Source organism: Amphiura filiformis, chromosome 10 (assembly GCF_039555335.1).
Source record: "Amphiura filiformis chromosome 10, Afil_fr2py, whole genome shotgun sequence".
Lineage (NCBI taxonomy): Eukaryota > Metazoa > Echinodermata > Ophiuroidea > Amphilepidida > Amphiuridae > Amphiura > Amphiura filiformis.
In genome coordinates this window covers 58,192,461-58,217,653 of record NC_092637.1, presented here as the reverse complement: position 1 = coordinate 58,217,653, position 25,193 = coordinate 58,192,461, and the positions used below count along the sequence as shown (strand labels likewise).

Genomic DNA, 25,193 nt, shown 5'->3' with positions numbered 1-25,193 from the left:
CCACTAGAATTCTGTCATATGATAAACACTGGGGGGACTAATGCGGGATCAAGATTACTGCGAAAACTGTCATTTTATTTGGAATGTTCGCTGAAACAGGCATGAGTTTTGATGACAAATATTTTTGAACAGAAAATCTTGGAATGTCGCTTTTGTAAAAGCTTTTGTAAAATCTCGCTGCACTATTCTATACACTACTATCATTACTTTTCTACTTGTCTACACTACGTATTGCCACTTTTAACGCTATATTTATACTCCATCGCTCAGCGACGAGCTGACAAGTATTTGACCAATAAGGTAGGGCGCAACATAAAATGCTCTACCTTATTGGCTTAAAACCAATCGCTATCGCTCAGCGATGTAGTATAAATTCAGCAATACAGTATATTATCTCTTTCTAAACTCAACCCAGAAAGTATCGAAACGATTATAGATGGTCAGATATATCGGGAACTGAAATTTATAGCAAAAACTTATTTAATGTATATAAAGCGCAGCTTTCTCCTTCGCATTTTGCTTTGGCTTGAATAGGAGCTAAGTGCAACTTTCAAAATCCGATTTGAAGCCACTCAAGCACCCATTACTCGACCAAATGATATCGTAGAGCAACAAAAGAGGTATCAAAATGCGCAGGAGAAAACTGCGCTTTATATACACTAAATAAGTTTTTACTTTATATTTCAGTTCCCGATATATCTGACCATCTATAATCGTTTCGATACTTTCTGGGTTGATTTTGTTTTCACGATTCTTTCTGACGATTACGGTACTCGACAAAAACACAAATAGCAACACCAACAATAGCAATTGCATGACAAAACGAATTTATGGCTAAGCCTAATGTAAAATAAGTTATGTGAAGTGATAACCAAGCATAATATGCCTCAATTGAGGTTCTAATCTATGGATGAGAAGGCGCATATCAACAATGGGACGATTTTCGTTATTTAAATCAATATCACTTTGATGTTTTGCAAAAGTTCGTTCTACAAATCAAATACTTTGAAAACGTACTTGATTTATTTACTACATAACTCAAGAACCACAGGACCTACAAAAGTATATCTGTGATATTTGAAATCTTCTACACGCTCGCTGTGAAATGATCAATGCACATTTTGCAAAGGTCCCTACCATTCGCAAGATGCTGTGAACTACCAAATCGCAACCGTTTAAAATAGTTGCTAACCTTAAAATTTGGCAAATGGTTAATATTTTCATTTGAATTGAAGTGTTTAAGAATGAGAAAAAAATATTTAGCCGATGCCGTGCACCTATTACCCCATACAATACGGGTGACATTATTATTTTTCCCTTCGCCTCGTTGTTTTACTAAAAAACAATGACATCACCCGTGTTCTATGAGACGATAGATAGGCAGCGGCTAAAACAATACATTTATTCTCTAACTATCCGTGAGCTTTGAAATAAACTTTTCATGCGCAAATGTGTGCCGTTTTTGCAATTGCGCAAATATTTCTTCATCCTAAAAATGTGCTACAATCATTGCAACTTTCTGTTCGAACTAATTAAGGCACCACGGACTGTTTGGTCCGATAGAGCTGCCGGTGTCCCGATAGATAGCGACAGCTCTTTCTAGTGTACTCTGGAAATGGGATCAACATTTGCATACTTCTATCGTTGGTTATTTACGAGAGCAGTACGGAAATGTACAGGGTACGATAGAAATAACCATCGATACTATTGGAGAATCGATTTTACTATAGAACCCAAGTAAACGTTGTGTATATTAAGCATGTCCTTCGTTTGCTCTTTTAAACTGAAGGCGAATATCGACTCTAAACGTACTAAAGGTTTGTGTACAAATGCTTGTGCATGTTCATATTGTCATGGTGCATACACAATTCACATACGTACAAGAGAATAAAAATACAAGATGAAGAAATGGTAAGTAATTGATATGGAGCTTGTTTAAAATGGAATTTATGATAAAGCGAAAGAGTAATCAAGGCGAAGAGAGAAAAATAAATCTCTGCAGGTTTACTATTCTATGTATGATCAGCTGTTCAAATCACTCGTCAAGATAAGCATGGATATACCCAATACTGAGTGATGAGAATCATCATTCATAGTAAAACATGCAATTAAACCGCTCCACACACCCCACACACTGGGACCTATGCCAATGGACAACGTATTAGGATCGCCTAATTAAAAGTACAACATTATAGGCTCCTAGAGTCCAATTAATTTCATTCGCGAAATATCTTAGCCCTCAAGTATAAGTAATGAATGAAGATAATACATGACATAATGATGATACACACCGTACAATAATGATACAATAGTTATCGCACAAAAACATTCATGATATCGATACAGTGGCGTAGCTTTAGAACTTTTTCTGGTGGGAAGCTTGCCCAACTTGTGCTCGAAAATGAGGGATGGAGAAAGAAAAATTGAACAGGAAAAGAGAAGAATAGCAGGAAAAGAGGGTAAAAGGGAACAAAGGAATATAATGGAAAAGATAGGAGGAAGAACATACACTCTAATTTCGCACTATTCATTTGTATTGACTAGAATCCTTGTTCATTTTTTTTTTTGATCCCGTAACTATTTTCGTTGACGTTTTATTTTAACAATTAACTATTCAAATTGGCAATATCTCCAAATCATTATTTAACCAGATTATCCATTTTCTTTTGAACTATTATATCCCATCGGAAAAATAAACTACTCAAAAGGTCATTTTAAACAAGAGTCTATTCATTGTATATTATCAGTCATCCATTTTGTTGCAGTTTGGTGAATGACCTCGGTGAATGACCTCAACATGTCATTTTGATGAGTCATTTTGAATAGAAATCTGGTAAGTCTTCATCGGAATAGTCTCCCTTGTCAAGTTTGACAAGTTTCAACTGAATAGATCGTTTAAGAGTGTAGCAAGAGAAAAGATGGACAAGAAGAGAAAAAGAGAAGAGAATTACATGTAGGATTAATCTGGCGAAATTCCTGAGATCTCGCCCAGTGAGAGGAATGAAACTAGCTACGCCCCTGCAACGATATGGTTTAAACCGATATACCCATGAAGTATGAAGTAGCAATGCACTTCAATTTCTTATGAAAATGTTTTAAGCTTTCAAAACCACTTACACAAAATATTAACATTTAATTAAAACAAATATCAGGGGAAAGGGTAAAAAAATCGTTGCTGATATTTTTAGCTTTTGAAACTGCTTTGCAACATCAACATTTCTTGTTTAAACAATATTAAGAACTGCATCTATAAGGCAAACAATTGAGTTTGTATTGTTCGTACCACATTATACAGCAACATAGCATATCTTGACTGAATCTTAATGATTCATTTCAATTGTTTGTTAAAGATTTATTGATGGTATATAAATGTGATTATAATCTTCTTTGTATGCAGATTATTTATACTCTAATTTGAATCAATATCAGAGTACTGCTGTTTAAATAATGCCAAGTACCTTAAATAATAAGTCATATTTCACCGGATTTGACAACAAAATCGATGCTAATGACTCATGTAGCATAGCCCGTGTAGGGAGACTGCCAACATTTAAGTCCCGCAGGTGAAGGTCACTACACGACTGCTCAAGATAAATCAATGACCTATATGGGTCATGTAATACATGCCCTTGTCTTTATGCCCACTTGTTTATGTAACAGATAGAATAATGTTATGTTGTGAATATGCAACTTTGATTAAGGCAGAGCTAGCGTAATGTTAATTTATTTTGTTTTGTTTTAAAGGCAAATATGTTTTGCCACTAAAGAGACAAACAAATACAGTTGACAAAAATAAATGGAACCTTTATACTGTACAAAAAGGCTCACATTATCCAAATAAATTGTTAAATGAAAAGAAATAAATTATCCAAGATATTCTAAATTGCTGTAGAGGTTAGCGATGTAAGTCAGCATGACATAAAGGCCAACCATTCAGGCACGCTGAACGGATGATGCAGGGTTTAAAAAATGAAAACTTGCATTTTGAAAGCAATAGTTTATTTTTAAGTGTGCAACGCCTACATTTGCAGCAAAACCTTTTTGCAGCGATTTTAGCTTTAATAGGAAGCAGGGGGAAAGGGTAGGTAAGGATATTTAAGGTGATTTTTTTTTTATTTATCAGCTAATTGCTTATAAAAACCCAAGTTAATTAGTCTTCAGCTTAAACAAAATCATTGCGTAGAATCTATTAATTGTAGAGGGAAGTAAAAACAAGGAATAGAGAGCAAGGAAATGCAAGGGTAGTAAAACAATTCACTTGATTGGTCAGCTTTGAAAGCTTATTTGTAAAACCTCTTTATCTATTCGAAAAAAATCATGCAAAAAATGATTTCACTTCACAAAATCGATACTAGGATTGATATGGTTGGATATCATTCCATAGCGACTTTACCTTCTCCTTTTTTGGGTTCTGTTATGAATAGAAGATGAAATTACAAGATTGTTTACAAGAACTAACATTCTGTTATATCTTTTGAAATTCTATTCTCTTCTATTCTATTCTATTCTATTCTATTCTATTCTATCCTATTCTATTCTATTCTACACTGTACTATTCTATCATATATAATGTCGTTTGACCCAACCTCAGTTACAAGTAATAAATCTTTCTGTTTTTCTACCTACCGGTCTATGTTTCGCACATTGATCATGGTGTTCCACAGGGAACCATTGCAAGGCCACCCTTTGTTCTAATTACATACGGATAGACACATATTAAAGTATCATATTGACTATTTTGTGCATTAGCCATTTGATCCATGATGTATGAAGTATGTTGATACAGGTGATAATGATGCTATGCTACTGTTAACTTAGACCCATATGTACAAAACAAGGTCTTGCTTTAAATAATGTCTGAACAATGAGGTACAACGACGAGTAATGACTTCACCATGCTTGCTTGTCACTTGCGGATATCAAATAGTATGGATTATTTTGCTATGCAACTGGTAAGTAACACATAGTTACACTATTGTGCGTTCCATGAGATAACATGGTGAAGTCGGTACTCTTTGATGTACCTTATTTTTTAGATCCGGTCTAACTTGTTTTTCGCATACGGGCTTAAGTGTTTAATGTATCCAGTGCTGTTATTTATCATAATATTCATAGTATAAATAAAATATATTTACGATGTTAACTCAACAAAGGGTAAGAAGATGGCTTCACATGCAAAAGATTGGTTACTTTGAGTAGCATTTTTTGAACACAATTTTCCCGTTTTCCCCCCTCAATGCTTCATCGCAGTAGAAGTTAAAAAAACTGACAACATTATTTGGATGACCACAGTTTATAAATGTGCTGTTACAATTGGACGCATGCCCAGATGTTCATACAGCTGTTCTGTAATACATGCATTGTGTAATCAAGTGCTTAAAAATATAATTTACAAGATACGTGTCCTTGCAATACTCTGTTGACAACATTCGATCACATTATCATGAAATTGAAAATAGCGAATTGACCGCCATTCTCTTAACAGTCAGTCAATTCAAGTCAATGCTGCATGCAATTTGTTAAGAATCAGAAGATTTAATAAAAAAAAAAATGCAATCTAGAAATTGAAAGTTGCACTCTCGGCGTAGCCTATTCATTTGTTTCACAGATAACCTCATCGTGATATTCCATTTAGAATCCACATTACACCTGTGGAGATTGTTAAAATACCTCCCACAGGGGGAGTATGAATTTCATATGTAATGAGCACATTAGTAGCTCCATTTGAATTTCATACACCCTCTGAGAAAGATTCAAGCTGAAACTTTCACAGAGGGAGAGCGAGTTTCAAATAGAGCTGGGTAATGTGCTAATTCCAATTGAAATTCACATTCCCCTGTGAAAGATATTTCCAAAATCTTCATCCATCAACAATACTTCAAAATAAAAATAAGCGAATACAATCAATGTTTTCCATTTCTATTTTATAATGTTTAGTCTAATTATGCAAACAGATTCTTGAAAACAAAAGGTACCGTATTTTTGAGCACTGTATACCTGTATAAATGTGTACATTTAGGTAGGCATTACTTACCCTTGACTGTTAAGGCAAAGACTCGCTCATCTTTGCCAGATTCATTTTCAATTTTGCATGAAAACTTCCCTTTGTCGAGTTGTTCTACCTTCTTGATTTCAAGAGAATGCGTTTTGCTTTTTTCACTGTATTTGACCTACGGGAAAGTAAGTAAACCCAATTCGATTCAGTTCAGTTTAATTCAATTCTTTTATGCATTCAGCTGTGACAAATGCCAATTGCTGACAAAGTTTAGGAAATATCACCTCAAACCACAATAAATTTGATAATAACAGAACAATGTTTCATAAAGTCCAAAATTGTGTCCCCACGAAGCTCAAATTCAGCCTCCTTAAATCCGCCATTTTAGGCAAATGCACTTCATTATGAGCACCATAATGTAAACTCGTGGAAAGCACATTTTCTATACAAAATTATTTGACACCATCTCCCGACACACCCCAATAAATATTTAACCCGTGCGGTTTATGCAAACCCCTTTCAGATTAGTCTTGGCACTTCGTGAAGAAATATTCAATATTAAATGCCAAGTCTGTGTTAATACATAACCTCCTGAGTTTCTCAAGCGTCTATGTCTCATATCGTGTTGCATATTAATGGATAGTCACTTTATTCCCCCTTTACAATGGCTTCGTGGGGACACCACATTTGAAACAGTCGCCTTTTGTACGGCTGAGTACACGTTTTGAGAATGTAGTGGGGTCTCAAACAGAATGTGCCAAATTGACCATTATTCTGTGCAGCAAGCTGCAATCCCATATCGTCACAAGCTGGGACCTAATGCAATCCTCCAAGATGACAACGCTCGCCTCGACATAGCCAGAGTAGTTGAAGACTACCTACAGAATATGAGAATGGAATGCCCTGCATCAACCCTTCAACTCGATTGAACACTTGTGGGACAGGCGTGGTCGTGCTGTGCGTGAATGCCATCCCACAGTAACTTGAGACTAGGTTGGTGAGCAGGATGATGAGGCGGTGCCTGACTGTTGTGGCTGCGAGCCGATGCGTATGGTTTTCCACCCGCTATTGAGGTTGTTTGAGCACAGAATAATGATCAATTTGACACATTCTGTTTGAGACCCACTACATTCACAAGACGTGTACTCAGCCGTGAAGAAGGTGATTGTTTCAAAATGTTATAATTGTAAAGGGGAATAAAGTAGCTATCCATTGATATGAAACACGATATGAACATGTCACAAATAATCTGAGATATAGATATAGGCAAACCCAAAATCTTCTGCCAGACTAGTGATTTCGCCACCGGATAAAATATTTTTGTATGAGGCGATGTACGTTGACCCAGTCCGTCTGTGTGTGACAGAGGCATCCAGGGACAGGCGATTTGCGCGGAATTGCGCGGAACTTTTTTTTCAGTGCAAATCATGTATCCCTGCCCATAGGAAAAAAAAACAACCAATTGCGCGGAATTGCGCGGAAAAAAAGTTCCGCGCAAATCACTTGTCCCTGGGCATAACATATCAAAATAATGTTCTTCCACATGAAGATATAATTATGTACATTGATGTAGAATGAACAAGACGTACCGAATATCTATCTTTGAAGCCATCTTTGATTGCTGTAGGTCCCTTATACCAGGTAAGCTTTGGTTGAGGGTCTCCATCTACCACAGCTTCAAACAATACAATCTGACCTGTGATAAATAATACAATATCAATTATAGGTTAACCCCATGGACATCTAACAACATTTCTGATTGGTTGATAACGTGAAATGCTCATTTCAATTGCCAATTATAATTAGGCTTTAAACTAATTATGGTCAATCTTGCATTTAATTTGCAGATGATCTTATTAATACGTTCCTTGACTGGTTCAAAATTGGGCACAATATTCATTTTGGCCAATCGGCAGGTAGTTTTCATGGGGTTAATAAACGCGAGTCACTAGTTGGGAGTGAAATTGTACAAAATAATGCACGAGTACTGAGATGTTGATGCGTCTAATACACGAGCCCCGAAGGGAGAATGCATAAGACGCATCAATATCTCAGTACAAGTGCACTATTTTGTACAATTTCACTCACAACTAGTGACACGCATTTATTAATCTATAATTGAGGACTTACACGATTAGTAATGGTATAATTTCTACAGAAGATCGACATTATTTTTGATTGATTTAACTAACATTGGCGCTACTAATTCTTTTTTCTGATTGGTCGCATTTATTTTTGAAAAGGTTAGGGTGCTAACCCCTGACTGTGATCCAGAGCTGTCAGGTCTCACGCCGCATTGAGCATGAGACTCACGCATTCGGGCACTTTCTAACGCCAAGGTAGTTAAACCTCACACCAAGGTAGGAGATCTCACGCCAAGGTAGCATCGTCGAATTAGATTGTTTTCCCTATATCTATACCCATCCACCACTTTTTAGATTCGTGAGCAGCGTTTCTCAAATAATCATGGATAAAAATGAATACTTGTTCGACAATATCTCACGCCAAGCATTTCAGTTGACAGCCTTTCTGTCCTCTGTCCTGGCGCTGTTTGGATATTCATAATCTAAGAACAGACATAATATATGCGTTCATGTCTTTGGCTGAGCCAGCTAATTCTGATATCCACCATAAATAGTGTTGGTCTAAGACTTCGTAGGTAGGCCTAAAAAGCTATAAAAATCGAAATAGTGTGGATTAGTGTGGGTAAGGGGGGTGTATGTGGAACCCTTACCTTCATGTATTTCAACACCGCTTGGACTTTCAATGAAGTATGGCACACCTGTCGGACTTTCTTTAACCGGCTCGGTGGGAGCGTCCTTCTTCACCGGCTCTATCTTCCTGAATATTGAACCTTTTCTTTGGACACCTGACCCCGTTAAAAAGAGTGAACAAATATGTCAGAAACAAACTCGACAAAAATTGTATCTATATAAATAATATTTGAGATGAAAAAACATTTAAAGAAGAAAGATTTGATTTTAGTCATGTTTTCAGCGTCGATAATTACGAAATTAAATCTATACGATGAAATGAACATCAATTTTATCACTTACACCACAATAATATTATTGCGACTTTAGGGAGGAGTAATTAATGCGAGGAGGTATGTGAAAATGCCAATCGGTCAAAGGTCAAACTCTCACTGATGTTATTAATTTGGTGAATTGATTTCATCATCAAACATATTAAAGAGGTTTCAGCCATGTGTAGGAGACAGTTGTGGATTAATCGATATTAAGATTGATGTTGATGATAGCTCATTCACTACAATGATAAAATATGTTTACAGAAAGTGACGTAAACAGTCATATGACAAAGTCATGTGATTTACAACAATCATGTGACTGTATCAAAAATGTGACATATCAAAAGAGGATTTTGAAATTACATTACTATTACTTAAAGGAGCATTTCGTGATCTACAGCCTCATCCCCAACTTTTCTCAAAACCTTTATACCAATGGAAACATCTAGCTACATATTGTTTATGTACAAAAAAGTCTTGGAGATTATTTCGTTTAGCAAAAATATCGTCAAATTTGAATAACGTTTTTTGTACACCAGAATGAAATTACAACACAGTGGCATATGGAGCAGTGTAATACACAAACGCACAAACGCAAAATCTGAATCAACTGAAATCTTGGGAATAAGTTTTTTTTCTACTGAAAAATGTCATAAAAAGAGGATACTATGATCATGAAATACTCCTTTAATTCAACTTACCCGTGAAAAATGAATACTGATATTTATGTTGCATTTGACCAAATTTGGAATTGTTTTTCAAAAGTGAACAGATTTAATATTCTTAAATACATGATTTTTTTAACGAGAAGGCAAAACACTATACTTGTGCAACGAAGTTATTCCAAAAACCAATTGCTTCACATGGTTTTACATCAGGACTGTTTACGTCGTCAAAATGTTTAATTATTGGAATAAACCTATTTAGAAAGCGATCCAAGTGAATTTATAGTTCTGGATCAGCAATATATAACGAATCAAATGAGCTGCTTCGTAAGACTCAGTTCATTGATCAATAAAATTCGCTTTATAATGACGATAAAACTATAAATTCGGATTTTTTGTGTTTTTAGTGCTTTGATTAGCCTATTCATAGTGCACGTAACCGTCTCAGCGATGTGAAATTAAGGGCGATAGTGATAAAGAAAATAGCGGAAAGTGAGAGTAAAAATTTGCAGAGGCAATAATAGCGTGGACTATTATTATGACGTCATGTTTTCTTCCATAATGATGAATACCATGCTTACTATAAATCGACCCTTAAATCTGTGACGTGCCATAGGCGAAGCGACAACAGACGGTAGCGCAAAAACGGGTTCGCATGGGAAAAAAAATCGATAACTTCGCCCTGATCGGTTGGTTTAATACAAAAGGCCGGTTTAGAGAGGTATGGGATTCGTCATTATACAAAATCACAACGATAATAATGATGAATTCGGCAAAAAGATGCATTAATTTTTGTAGATTTGTATTTTTTCTGAAAACTATACTTGACAACTTTGGCAAAATTATACTTTGTATATGTTTCATATAGTTTCATATTGTTTCTTTAGCAAGGGCTACTGTTGTCGCCTTTTGTGAATGTTGGCAGCCAGTCTTCAATACAGTGCAATATTGCTTAAGCAATAACGGTGTTTTTAATTTTGTCACGCAGATTCTTCATTTAATGCTTTATGCTGGTCAAAGGCTTCAAAAACTATCCCAAGTAACTCTGAAACAATAGTGGGCTTGTTTGTACTCATTTTAATTCATTTTTTTATCATGCTGATTCCAAATATGGTCATAAAAATGTATAATTCTGACATTTTGAATTTTGTGGCGAGGTTAAGCATAATGTAAAATTGTCAAATATAGTTACATTAATTTACACCAAATTGTTATGCCTTCTTGCAAATTCTAATACATAACCACGAATGAAGACTTCCCATAGACGTTTGTTATTGTTGTTGTACCTGGTATGAATAAATTATGATAATTTAGTCATGAATGTTAATTATATCAATATATTGTTATGACTGCTATTTGTGTTTTCAAATCTGGATGATAAAAAACAGACGTCCATATAGAAATCACGTATTGGTTATATCAAGCAAGTGCACAAATTTAAGCATGCAATAATGGAGTGCTATGTTAAAATATAGGAACGAGGATGAAAAAATGTGCTTTACGTCACCAACCAAACCACATGAATATTCATCATCACCTGTTTCCGTATCCACTTCAGATTCATCAGCCTTTGATGGAGCAACTGCATTTATATCGGATATGGGTAAAGGGCGCATAACATGGGATCATTCGCCAACATATTCATGGAAATAATGAAGCTGTTTTCTTGCTTTTCACGAATGATTTAAATGATGCCACAAACAGCAATTTATTTATTTATTTATTTATTTATTTATATATTTATTTCTTATTTAACCTGGGGTGACCAATCAATGCACGGGCATTGTTCTCCCTTGGTTCCCAATTTTTAAACTGATCATGTAAATGTGGTGTGTTTGGAACACTGAGCTTTCTAGATGCTTAATTCTTAAATAACGTTGTAATGCCTTACTTGTTCACTGTATATCATAAACTTATGCCAGCAAATGCAGATTGAGGTGTAAGTACCAATCTGTTACAAATCGTATTTTGGATTAATTTAAGGATCAGGCAGCAACGTTTGCACGTTATTTTAGTTGGACATGAGAGTAAACCAGGCACATCAAATTGCATTCCAAATACGATGAATGTTCTTCTGATATCAAATAATTTTGATTTTTTTTTAAATTCGCGATATAATACAAATTTTTGCCATAAAAAATTATCAGAAGAAAATTCCTCGTATTCAGAATGCAATTGGTATCTCTGATGTGTTCTCAGGTCCCACAAAAATAATGTGCAAACGTTGCTATCTGGTTCCGTATGTAACAACTGGTATTGTCAGCAAGCGAGAAATTAGCCTTCTCTGGAATTTGTTCATGTAATCTCAAGGGTCTGTTTTAAATGATCTACAAGTAGAAACTCGACAATACTTCCAGTCTCTAACACGTGTTAGGCCTTGTTTGTAACGAATCTAGGTTATCAAAACGTCCATTTGATTTGATAAAATATACTGTTTGTGGCAACATTATATATCGTACACGACATGAAAGACAGGCTATGGTAGACATAGGTATATTACAGTCACCAACCAAAGGGGTTGGGGAAATGCAGAGGTAATATGCATATCACGTACATACCATCATCATAATATGCTGAGCATGGTGCGAGATTACGATAGTAGAAAATCAGTCACAATGCATATACATAGTAAAAAAATGATAAACAAGTTGTTTAAAATTGGAAAGTGGACGTGCAAGATATAAGGCACCACGCATAGTTTGGTCCTATGGGCCATCGGTGCCCTGCGTGGTACCGATGGCTCTTTCTATCGTATTTTAGATGTGTAATCGGTTACATTGAATGCAATGATAAACATTTGCATAGTGTAGTCTTAGTTTATTAACGGTACGAGTGCCTGGCCAGGAAACACTGCCCGAGCTGACTGCATGTTTCATGCGCATACAACATAAGCCTTTGAAATGCTTCCAAATTCTGCAGACTAACCTTGAATTGTTGATTAGTAACTGATCTGGGTTATATCTAATTTGAAATTTGTTTACAAGGCAAAATAAAAGAAACAATCAACTGGAGGTAATTATTCTAAATAACAAACCACATTCTTTACGCCTGTTTTGAAAATTTAACTTAAATAAACAAATGTATTCATATTTAATTATAATTGGTGGAAAAATTCCACTGGTAGTATATCCATTGATAATAATAATAATAATGTGACATCTTCTGTAGACTAAACCAGGAAAGAGCATAATATCTCATTTAAATTAAACCATTTTATAATGGGATATCATATTACCTGGTAGAAAGAGCTATCGGTTCCTACCGGGGACCGATAGTACAATAGGACTAAACTAGACGTTGTGCCTAAGTGAATTATAAGGAACATTGACCTATTCATTAAAAATGACATTTCATTTAACACCATTTAACACCGTAAATAACAACTGCGCAGAATCACCGAACAGATCCATTGCCGATTTTGCGCAGTAGTTACATGTGATGTAATAATTATTTACAGTACCAATGTAAAGCGTATTGAAATGCCAAATCACAGACTATAGTTGTGAAAGGGTTTGTTATGTTCTCAAAAACAAGTGATATATATAGTTTAGAATCAGGCTTGTTATAACTTAAGAAGTGTCTATTCCTGTGTCTAAAGATGGTCTTTTTGTGATTGATGAAACAAGAAAGTGAAGAGAGCTTCTATTTTAGGCGGGAAGTTTGCAAATTGTCCAATGACGAGATTAAACAGACTATGCAAAGTACTACCTACAAAAGTATAACATATTTATAGGTAAAATATGGTGCCTGAAAAATAACATGATAATACAAAATACTTCCGCAGAGGGGTTGACACATAATAAAAAAATGGGCTATTCCATTTAAAATCCACACTACCCCTGTGGACGATTTTGGAAATATCTTCTACAGGCGGTGTATTGATTTCAAATGTAATGACCACATTTAGGCAGCTCCATTTGAAACTCACCCTCCCTCTGTGGAAGATTCAGGTTGAATCTTTCTTTGAGGGTGTATGGAATTTGAATAGAGCTGCCTTATGTGTTAATTCCATTTGAAATTCATACTCCCCCTGTGGAAGATATTTCCAGAATCTTCCACAGGGTAGTGTGGATTTTAAATGGAATAGCCCAATGTTCTGATAAGAAGCAGCATGTAGAATTTAAAACATTAAAAAAATTGAGGGCACTATTTATCTAATTTTTTGTTTACATTTTACAAATGATAAATACCTGGGTGCGTCTACATTAAAAATGAAAGGCGGAAGGAAGATTACATTCAAATAAAACATATATAAGTAGGTCTCTGAAACAAATGAATGGCTATAATAAAAGTTATTTTTTAAATTAAAATATAAAATCATAGCATCTTGAATTTTTGTCATTATTGCTCAAGACTAAATTTGAGTATAAAATAGTGTTTTGGTGAACAAAAATATGTAAATGTACCAACGAATTTTTTGTCATTATTGCTCAAGACTAAATTTGAGTATAAAATAGTGTTTTGGTAAACAAAAATAAGTACATCTACCAACGACAGTACGGTGAAAGAAAAAGGGAAACGACTTTTTTTCGTTAAAATATCGATTGATATCATTTTGAGCAAGTTTATCAAATAACAATTGAAATAAATCATGCGTAGCATTATTTTCTGATCATGCTATTTACATTAACAACACTGTAATCAAAATATATGTGTCTACATAATTATATAAATCACTCGTTGCATAAAACCATACTGTCCAAGAACCTAATTCGTGTCCAAGTCTTACACGTGCATAACAGTAAAAAAGGAAAGCTTCATGCTTTTTTCAACAAACGTAAAACTCGTTAATTAAAGAAAATATAGAAAAAAGTGAATAAATGAATAAATAATAAATATTAATAATAATAAATAATAATAATAATAATAATAATAATAATAATAATAATAATAATAATAATAATAATAATAATAATAATAAAACAAGCTATTCCACACGAGAGCCGTCTATATGCGCCAAAAATAATAAAAACTTTATAGGGTATTGTTATTGAAAGGTTTCCAACGTGTGTGGTGTGATTTCCAAAAAGCTGTGCAATATATTTGCGTATCAATAGATAAAACAAAACTATGGGGGAACTTTGGATTGACTCACTTCCTTGCTCTCCCTTTTTCTTTGCCATTGGTGAAAGGGAATCAGCAGCCTCGTCCGCCCCCTCATCTGGTGGTGCGGCTTCGGTGGTTGGTGCTGGGGACTGTTCCATCGGTTCCTCAACAACTGGCGGAGGCACTGATTCCTCCACTGGTGCTTTAGCAGCCTTCTTCTGTGGTGGTTCCTCTACTGGTGTTTTTTCAGCTGGAGCCTTCTCACTGTAAAACCAAACATATCGATTTGTTAGCGCACTTTAGCAAAATCATAGTTCATTGAATTTACAACCGTATGACAAAACAGGCGAAAATAGTAACTTTTTGCACAATATTTGCAATTTAAAGAGAATTGGCCATTGCTCTTTGAAATGAAGCTAGTATATGGACAATATAATTTTGCTCTTTCATTTAATGACATAAAATTTGAAAAATATTGTAAGGAACACATGAGGTTTTGACTTTTAAAACCTATATTTCGGTCAAAAATTGTGCTTGGATAGGTTGTTTTCAACAGATTTACCACATTCGCCTTGCTATAAAAAATGAATTGTGTTATCTGTTGACGTAATGAAAAAAAGTGTTTTATGGGAAGATGTTAGCTTTCGTTCGATACAAAAATTCTGATTGGAGGAAGGGAACAATTAAGGTTTTGACAAAAACCAATCACAGATGCCTATTTTCCACTAGATCTCACACAGCTCTTATGATGCTATGCACTCAACCATGTAGTATAAAGACAGACTGTGTAGAGGCTAGACTCGCTGTGTTTGGAAATATCTGTGTGACCGGGTGTATCGAGGTGGAAACAGTACGTAGATGAATTTATAATAGAATCGTTTTTGTAGTCAAACCTTTTCACATGATTTGAATTAGCGCTGGCAGATGAGAATTAAGTGTTGGTATTTTTTTCGCCTTTTTATTTGCCTTACTAGATCAACAGCTCAAAATGATGTCAGATAATACCTACAACCTTGGTATTACTGATTGTTTTTGTAATGACCAACCATTTCGAAAACATACCAGAGTAAAATGATTTAATGCACTCAACTATGTTTCTGTATTTCCTCCATGGAAGACACCATACTTATAATAATCTTTCAAAGCTAAAGGCAAACTATTTAATTCTCAATTATGAGAGCCAATTTGGGTACGCACTGATATTTGCGTCGAGCGTACTACGCAAGACTACGCTTAATACGGAGCAAGCATATCGTTTGAAAATTCACCAATCACGGTCTTAGGTAACGCGATCGTGTTGTTCGACGAAAAGTTTGCAGAAGGTATGGCCTCTCATGATCGAGAATTAGGCATTTTACCTATAGGATTGAGCATGCTGTTTGAGCTTAGTACCATGGACCCACGTGGGTGTCCGCCTTGGATGAACTGGTTAAGTATTCTAATGCATGATTTACCGCAAGTGACTCATTTCGGAATGCAACCAAGCATTATGAAAAGCAAAGAAATCCGCGGCTTTAATGAAATTCGAACTAGCGATCCGTTACTTTGATGTTTAAAAATCCAGATCTTTACCGCTAGGCCACGTTGGTAGTTGGACGGAGAAGTATAATAATAATAATATATAAAACATAAATCTCATTATGTGGTGTCTAGCCTTTTGTTTACATAAAAACAACACATTTTGAAAGATTCGAGCCAGGTATACCAACTTGATGTGTGGAACATTACAAAGACAAGATAAAAACGAATGCAGTATGTAAACCATTGCGGTGTACACTGACACTGTGCTAGTAAATATCAAAGCCACTGGGATAGTAGACAAAAGTAAGCAAAAAACAAGTTGTTTGTTTGTCCCTGAGGAATGGCAGTTTATCTGCTCGAAACGTCGGTTGTATTTTTGTTTACTTTTGTCTTCTATCCCTGTGGTTTTGGATTTTTACTAGTGCAGTGTCAGTGTACACCACTATGGTTTACATACTGTATTGGTTTTTACCCTGTCTTTGTCTCTTTCCACATATATACATTGATATACCTGGCTCAAATATTTCTGTTTTTACATATTCTAAGTATGCTATTGTATCATCCTTTGATCCTTGGTGTGTTTTGTACCTCGTCCGTTGGAGACACCATTACCCACTTCGACATTTTGTAACGGAATGGCCGTTTTACATACTAATAAAACGAACCTTTTGGAGAAGGCCTCAACCAAATAATAAAGACACTAAGGCCAAAAAAAGAAAATTGTTTGATTGGCGTAACCCGACCGACCCTAAAAATAGGCCCGACCCTAGACTTTTTTTTTCTTATTTTTTTGCAAAAAATTGAAAAAATTATAAAAAAATCAATTAAAAAAACCCCAAAAACCGCAATTTACCGCTTAAAATGTGTGTAAAAAAATTACAAAAAAAAAAAATGCCGACCGACCTACCCTAATTTTTTTTTATGTTACGTCAATCTTTTTTAGGCCTAATGCGATGATGAAATTGCATAAGTCTGGAAATACATGCGTCGCAATGAATTGTTTTGGCTTTCGGAATTTGACCTTTAAATTTTCGTTTTCATGACATTATCGTTCAAAATCAGCAAAAGATATTTCAACAATATATGGCCTTATTTTTTTTAATTTTATGTATGTGAAATATATAGCTCCAAGAATGCTTTGCTGGTTAATAGTACAAACACCTTTGACCTAAAAGGGCGATAGGTGCCATATTTTATAATGCTAGAATGAATCCACTGGCCCTCTAACAGTAAAAATTGTTTTAGTTACTAAAACAATTGGATTTTGGTAATGCTTGATTTGCTATAATTACCCTGGTTTTCTTTTCTTTTCTTCTTCACGTTTCTTCAATGTTGCAGGACTTGGATCTGTTACAGAGATAATATAACATTATTACCACATTATATAAAAAGGTGAATTGATTTCTTTTTGTTAATACAATATATCAATGGTACTGAAAATGATATAACATGACATGATGATGATTATGATGATGTCAACAGCTAAAATTCAATATTACATAACGTCAACCTGCAACGATAATATTGCCTTATGCAGTATTCAAATTTTGTTTAAACCATGTCTTAGCATGTGCACCTGCTGTAATAATGCCATTGACTTTGACCAATCATAAAGGAGATTTTGAGGTGAGTTAGGCAATTTTGACAGGTGGCAAATGGTGAGTTGGGTATTTTTAACACCAGAATATATGCCTAGGTCAACTGTTTGTATGAAGATTTTGCTCTAATTTACGTCACAGGTTAAAGCCACTGAAAGTTACGTAATCATAATCATTTTGTTCTTCTTCAAAGATTGGTAAATAAATATGTTTATACGCATGCTTTAACCATATTTTTTACTCTTACTCAAAACTGCAAAAAAACGGGTTAGGCAATTATCGTATAAGAGTAACGATAAGGAGCAGGCATAATACACGTGTTGTTATCGCAAAGGTGGATTCCAAATAGTACCGTTTATAACATTATGCATAAATTATGATATTAATTTTGTAGTCTTAATCAACCTACCGACAACTTTAATTTCGCATTTCTGTGACTTCTTGCCCGCTGGGCCATCTGTGACAAGTTCATATTTGCCGACATGAGTTTTGAGTTTGACATTCAAAAATTCAGCTTCAAATACGTCGCCTCTCCTATGGAATTTGATGTCCTTGCCTTCTTTGAGCTGTGCGCCGTCCCTGAAAACCAGACAAATAAATGTATTATTCAGGTGGCTACCCAGCAAACACAACACGTTTTACAGAAAACATTAAAGTGTCGGATTGTATAAAAGGTATAAAATGTTTGAAAAATTTTGAAAATCTGATGTAAAACATTTTAACGTAATGCTATTTTCAAAGCCGGCACTTGACTGGACAACCATAAATAAGATCAAGGTAATTATTATACAATCTAGGTAAACCTTTTGTATGTGTTTCTTTTCAATGGAGCTACACAACATTGGATTTGTTCTTTATCAATATAAGTTACGTAACTAATACCCAACAGCGTTTGAAATAAGGCGCGTCCTTGCGTCATATACCCGTAAAAGTAGACCCGCAAATTTCCTACAGTACGGGTCCGCGTGACCCGTAAAAATTTGAACCAAGCAAAAAGCAGAAAATCCTAGTTTTGTTGTTCCAATGGAAAATCTGGTTCACATACATGACATAATACGCCCAGCTCCCTGAGCACACTTTCATTTTAGTTTCCCATCAAGTTTTCAACCCGGGTTTTCAAATTTTAAAGGCAAGGATCCTGGTCAGACCCTTGACAATTGATGAGGACCCTTGCAATTTCTAAGGTAAGGGTCCGGAGGACCCTTGGATTTTTTTTCTTATTTCAATATGGGTAAACCTTTTGTATGTGTTTCTTTTCAATGGAGCTAGATTTGTACACAACATTGGATTTGTTCTTTATAAATATAAGTTACTATTACCCAACATTATAAGAGAGTATGAGACTGATACCTACTTATACCACTTGAAATCCTTGATATTCCCAGGCACTTTGACGGCCATTTTTGCTGGTTCACCGTCCTCGATTTTCTGTAATTAAAGTGAAATGTTGACTTGCGTAAACACTCTACATGTACTTCCCATTCCATAAAAATACAGCACTAATTTGTTTCGATTAAAACAATATAATCTTGTTTTGCCATATGAAACATAGCTAATTCTAAATCATTTTTTTAAATTTTGACTGTCAACTAAAAGTTAAATTTTAAGGGGGTATAATACCCTGATTTTCATCAGTACCCATCTTCTTTTTCTTGTTGCAAATTTATGAAGTATATAAATATGCTCATTACCTCATGTCCTGAACTTATAAAATATCTCTACATACAAAGTGCTTTTAAACCATTTTAGAAAATCATTTTAGCCCTATATATTTTTTTGTTTACTGTATCCTAGTAACTCAGATGTGTGTTTCATAACAAACCATAATTTATTCTATTCAACATGTCCAAGTAGAATACATGAATAGAATACATTAAATCCTTTGTTATACTATCTATAGAAATGTACTCGCTCATTATAACACTGAATAAATTAAATAGGCCTAATCTCTTCCACATAGACAATTTAATACTACACCATGTATGTATCTTCTATAATCATGATAATGTGTTGTTAGGAAAAGAGATTTAAAAAGGCCATAAGGTCATCAAAGGTCAGGTTATAGGTCAATTGGTTCAGGTCAAATTCAGGCATCAATTTTGAATACATGTGATAGTCTGTGATATCATACATGTCATAATGAGGCATCAATTTTGATATTTTGTCTGTTACTGGATATATAATGGAAATGTGTGAGGTGGATATACTAAAATACCTTGGGATGTAAATGGTGAGTACAATTTAGATTGCCTAGTTGAGATGGATTGGGCAAATAAATATAAAACAGTTACCAAAATCACAAAAATGAAGCTTACGGAAAACTACCTAATATGGTGGTATAGCTGACAAAAATACAATTTTTTCAACATTGCTGTAGTGTGGTTGTGGTAACCTGTTACCTATGGCTTAATTAAGTTTCAGTGAAATAATGTCGCAAGTTCAAAATACACAATATAGCTCAACATTGAAAATAGAAGCATTTTAACCGGTTCGTTTTTTGATAGTTGTGGAGTACCAAGTTCATGAAGTCATAAAAGAAATCAGGGACCACTTATTCCCATTTTACATATCAACATTATTTCCCTAATGTGTTAGCAACACATATCCAAAATTTTAACGAAATCCGTTGATAGTAAGCTTTCCAAAATGAAGTGAATTTAAAACATCAGTGATGTACCACCTTTTGGCTTATACCATTAGAAGCATGTACGCCTCATTGATACCGATGCCACCAATTGAACGAGTAGATTTGCCTCTTCATTTTGCATACCACTTTGTCCAATTTCTGTTTCTCATTTCTTCACAAAATGCAAAAAATGCAAAAAAAAAAAAAATGCAATGGGTGTAGTACCCCTTAATAGTTTTGTTGCAATTTCAGGGAAATAGACCAAAACAATTGTGCATGATTTCTAACCATTTCAGTCACAAGATTCAAAGACTTGGCAAAAGTCTAATCATTAAAAAGATATAGTCTATTACGTTGCTCATACATTTAATATTTCATGTTAATTTTGATTTATACTTGGTTATAAAAGATATCAAAAAATGTGTTTTCCAAATAGTAGTTTGTCTATTAGTGCCCGTACCCTATCTGGCAACACAGTGGGTACTTCTCCGTTTACAAGACCATCTGGGGACACGTCTTCTGCTTTTGGTTTCTTTTCTTCTGGTTTCTTTTCTTCTGGTTTCTTTTTCTTTTCTGCCTCTCGTCTCTTCAACGTTTCAGGACTTGGATCTGGTAAAAACACAAAGCACAACATTAGTATGTCGGTGCGCATTTGTCTAGGTGAAATGATTTATTTTCTCACATTGCTCAATTTTAAAACAAGAATATATTAAGAGGTGGGGTATGAACGTTTGGACAGTATTTATTGTGGGATATTAGAGCACATCAGACATATCGAATTGCATTCTGAATACGAAGAATGTCCTTCTGATATCAAATAATTTTGATTTTTGAAATTCGCAATGTAATACACATTTTATGGCAAATGATTAAAATTGATATTTTTGATATTTAACAGTACTCGAAGTAAACTTTATAAATCTGATGATTATACTTAAAGTGTATGTAGATGGGATGAAAAAGCCGACGATCAATTGAAAATTTTGACTTTTCGTATTGAAGATATGAATTTTTTCCCAAAACACCAAAATAATTAGGTCTTTTTGAGAAAAAATCCATATCTTCAATATAAAAGGTCAAAATTTTCAATTGATCGTCGGCTTTTCCTCCCAGCTATATACACTTTAAAAATTTACTTCGAGGACTGTTATATATCAAAAATGTGAAAAATATCAAATCAGAAAGACATTCTTCGTATTCAGAATGCAATTCGATATGTCTGATGTGCTCTCATGTCCCACAAAAAATACTGTCGAAACGCTCAAAACGCTCATTCCAGATCCCTTAAAAGCAATTAAAAGCGATGGATTATTGGAATTGAAATCAATACATCCCCTATGGAAGACATGACCTTAATCTAATCCCTATTAGTATGTAGACTTTAAATGGAGTCTCCAATTCAGATAAATCCACTTGAAATTCACAATGTGAGTTTTCGAACATCTTCTGAGTTGTTGTTCGCATCACCTACCGACAACTTTCATCTCGCACGTCTGTGTCTGCTGGGCCATCCGTGATAAGTTCATATTTGCCAAATAGTACCGTTTATAACATATGTATAAATAATATGATATTAATTTTGTAGTCTTAATCAACCTACCGACAACTTTTATCTCGCATTTCTGTGACTTCTTGCCTGCTGGGCCATCCGTGATAAGTTCATATTTGCCGACATGAGTTTTGAGTTTGACATTCATAAATTCACATTCAAAAACGTCACCTCTCCTGTGGAATTTGATGTCCTTGCCGTCTTTGAGCTGTGCGCCGTCCCTGAAAACCAGACAAATCGCATATTATTACTAGCAAACACAAAACGTTTTACAGAAAACATTTAAATGTGGGATTATATAAAGGGTATAAAATGTTTGAAAAACATTCAAAACACGTTTACAAAATGGTTTTCAAGACCATCTGGTGATACGTCTTTTGGTTTTGGTTTCTTTTCTTCTGGTTTCTTTTCTGCTTATTTCTTTTTCTTTTCTGCCTCGCGTCTCTTCAATGTTTCAGGACTTAGATCTGGTACAAACATAAGGCATATAGTAAACATCTCAAAAAAGTAACTAGCCCACCTTAAATAATGACCATTATTCAAAAACGCGTAAAATGCGTTGGAAGCAGAATTTATTTCTGCACATTTTGACACCTCATTTGTAGCAATTAACTAAATATTGACGTCACAGCGTACATTTAAATCAATGTAGCCCAAGATTTGAAAGTTGCAGTAAATTCTATTGATTTTGCATTCAGTGTAATGGAAGGAAACCTGTGTAATGATATCTGAGTGTTTTTGTATTGTAAACAAATTGTATGTAAGTGCAACTTTCAAATATGGACCTCACTACATTAAATTGACCGATGTTTTATTGTTTTCTGGGCTATCGTATCAAATGAGGTGTCAAAATGCGCAGAAATAAATTATGCTTCCAATGCACTTTACAGATTTGTAATACAACAGTCCCCTTTTGAATGATGGGCATTATTTAAGGGGGGTTACTTTTTTGAGATGTTTATGTCTCGGGACTGATTTATTGATTTGCTATCGTCTTATCAGTTGTGCATTGTGATATTGTCAAGCTGCATGCACCCACTTACAGATTCTGCTTATCCCAAAGCAAAACAAAACATACGCTTTGATGACAAATTATTTTAAATATCTTTTTTAATCTGACGAAGGCATACTTAATAGTTGGCACGTGTAACTGACAATTGAATAGTTGATAGTCCACTGCGACACATTTTGTATCACTTTTGGTCAATAGTAATGTTTATTAAAGTGAGCAACTTAGCACGCTGTTGCCAAAGAATTGCAGGACTAATACCGTAAATGACAAATATATCGCAGTCAGTTTCGATAACTGTAAAAATGTTTTATACAATATAGGTAAACCTTTTGTATGTGTTTCTTTTCAATGGAGCTAGATTTGTACACAACATTGGATTTGTTCTTTATAAATATAAGTTACTATTACCCAACATTATAAGAGAGTATGAGACTGATACCTACTTATACCACTTGAAATCCTTGATATTCCCAGGCACTTTGACGGCCATTTTAGCTGGTTCACCGTCCTCGATTTTCTGTAATTAAAGTGAAATGTTGACTTTCGATTTTTAATCATTAACTTCGGTTTCAAAGCAAATAATACTTAAAATGTTATCAATCTTGTTTATAAATGCATGCATCAAGCTATATACATAATATCACACAAAACTTCAAAGGTTGAATTTTAAAGAAATTTATGTGGTCTGTCATAGACTCTCCTATGTTATTTTGCCTGGCTTGAAACAATAGAGGGCGGTCTGAATGTAAACATGTGACATCATAGGTCAACTCATCTATATCTGATGTGCTCTCATGTCCTACAAAAAATACTGTGAAAACGTTGCTATCCGATCCCTTAACCTTTTAAAAAAAGTACAAAAAGACGTTAAGCGCAACACCAAACAAAAACTTAGATAAGCTTATAAGAACCAAGTGTTTAAAAAGATAAATTAAAAACCAAAGCTATATCTTAATTATTTATGCGAAAAGATTTTACTGCAATAACAATTGATTTCGCAGTACCTACAGAGTGTCCCCCCCCCCAAAAAAAAATTACCGAGTGAATAAAATTGAACGTGAGTCGAGTGTATGCATAACAGTTTGTCCGAGAAGACTTTGATTTCTGCAATTGGAAGATTTCCAACTCTAATTCTTTAGGCTGTGCAAATAATGTTATATTTTAACTTTCCAAAGAACATTTGAGCTAAGAATGACAATGAACAAGTGCTTACTGCTTTACGGGTGATTGTTGCTACCATGCAACATTAATGTTGAAGTTTTAAAAGATTTAAAATATGCATTACAATTTCTTGGAAAACATTAATGTGTGTGACAATTTTTTAAACCAGATGGAATTCTTTATGCAACAATTTTTTAACAACATTTATATCAACATCAACGAAAAAAAAAGATATTTACAAGTACCGAACATCATCTTACATGACTGTAAGCTTTCATTTTCAATATCATGCAGGTTTTTAGATTTTACAATACCAAATTAAATGTTTTGCAAGAAACAGATTATTTAAAAAGAACGAAAAGGATTTCACGGTACAAAATATGAAGCCCATTGACAGTTAACCACTAGTGCGCATTGTAATGAATGATCTTTCTTTGAAACTTGGAATGAAGTGAATTGACGCATGCGTTCTGTAATTGCTCATTCCTTTGCAATCAGTCAACCGATTCCAATAATATTAGCATATAAGATGCAAAATAAGATGCGCTACACGTTGATTGTCAGATTTTAGGATTCTGATGTCTATTTCTCGACTTACGTTCAAATTTATTCACCCGGTATTTTTTCTGGGACACCCTGTATACGCTAATAAACGCCGAATAACGGATAATCTGGCACACTGTAAACACGCTCTTAGTGACCTTACCCTATCTGGCAACACAGTGGGTACTTCTCCGTTGACAAGACCATCTGGGGACACGTCTTCTGGTTTTGGTTTCTTTTCTTCTGGTTTCTTTTCTTCGGGTTTCTTTTTCTTTTCTGCCTCTCGTCTCTTCAATGTTTCAGGACTTGGATCTGTTAAAAAACACAAGGCACAAAATTAATATGTCGGTACGCATTTGTCTCAGTGAAATGATTTTTTCACACATTGATCAATTTCTTTTTAAAATATAGGTAAAAATGTGTTTTAAAAGCAATTAAATGCGATGGCT

General features: G+C 34.6%; 1 pseudogene; it reads right to left on the bottom strand.

The window, feature by feature from the left end:
- The window catches only part of LOC140163065 (twitchin-like), a 213,033-nt pseudogene that overhangs the window by 114,956 nt on the left and 72,884 nt on the right, over window positions 1-25,193 (bottom strand).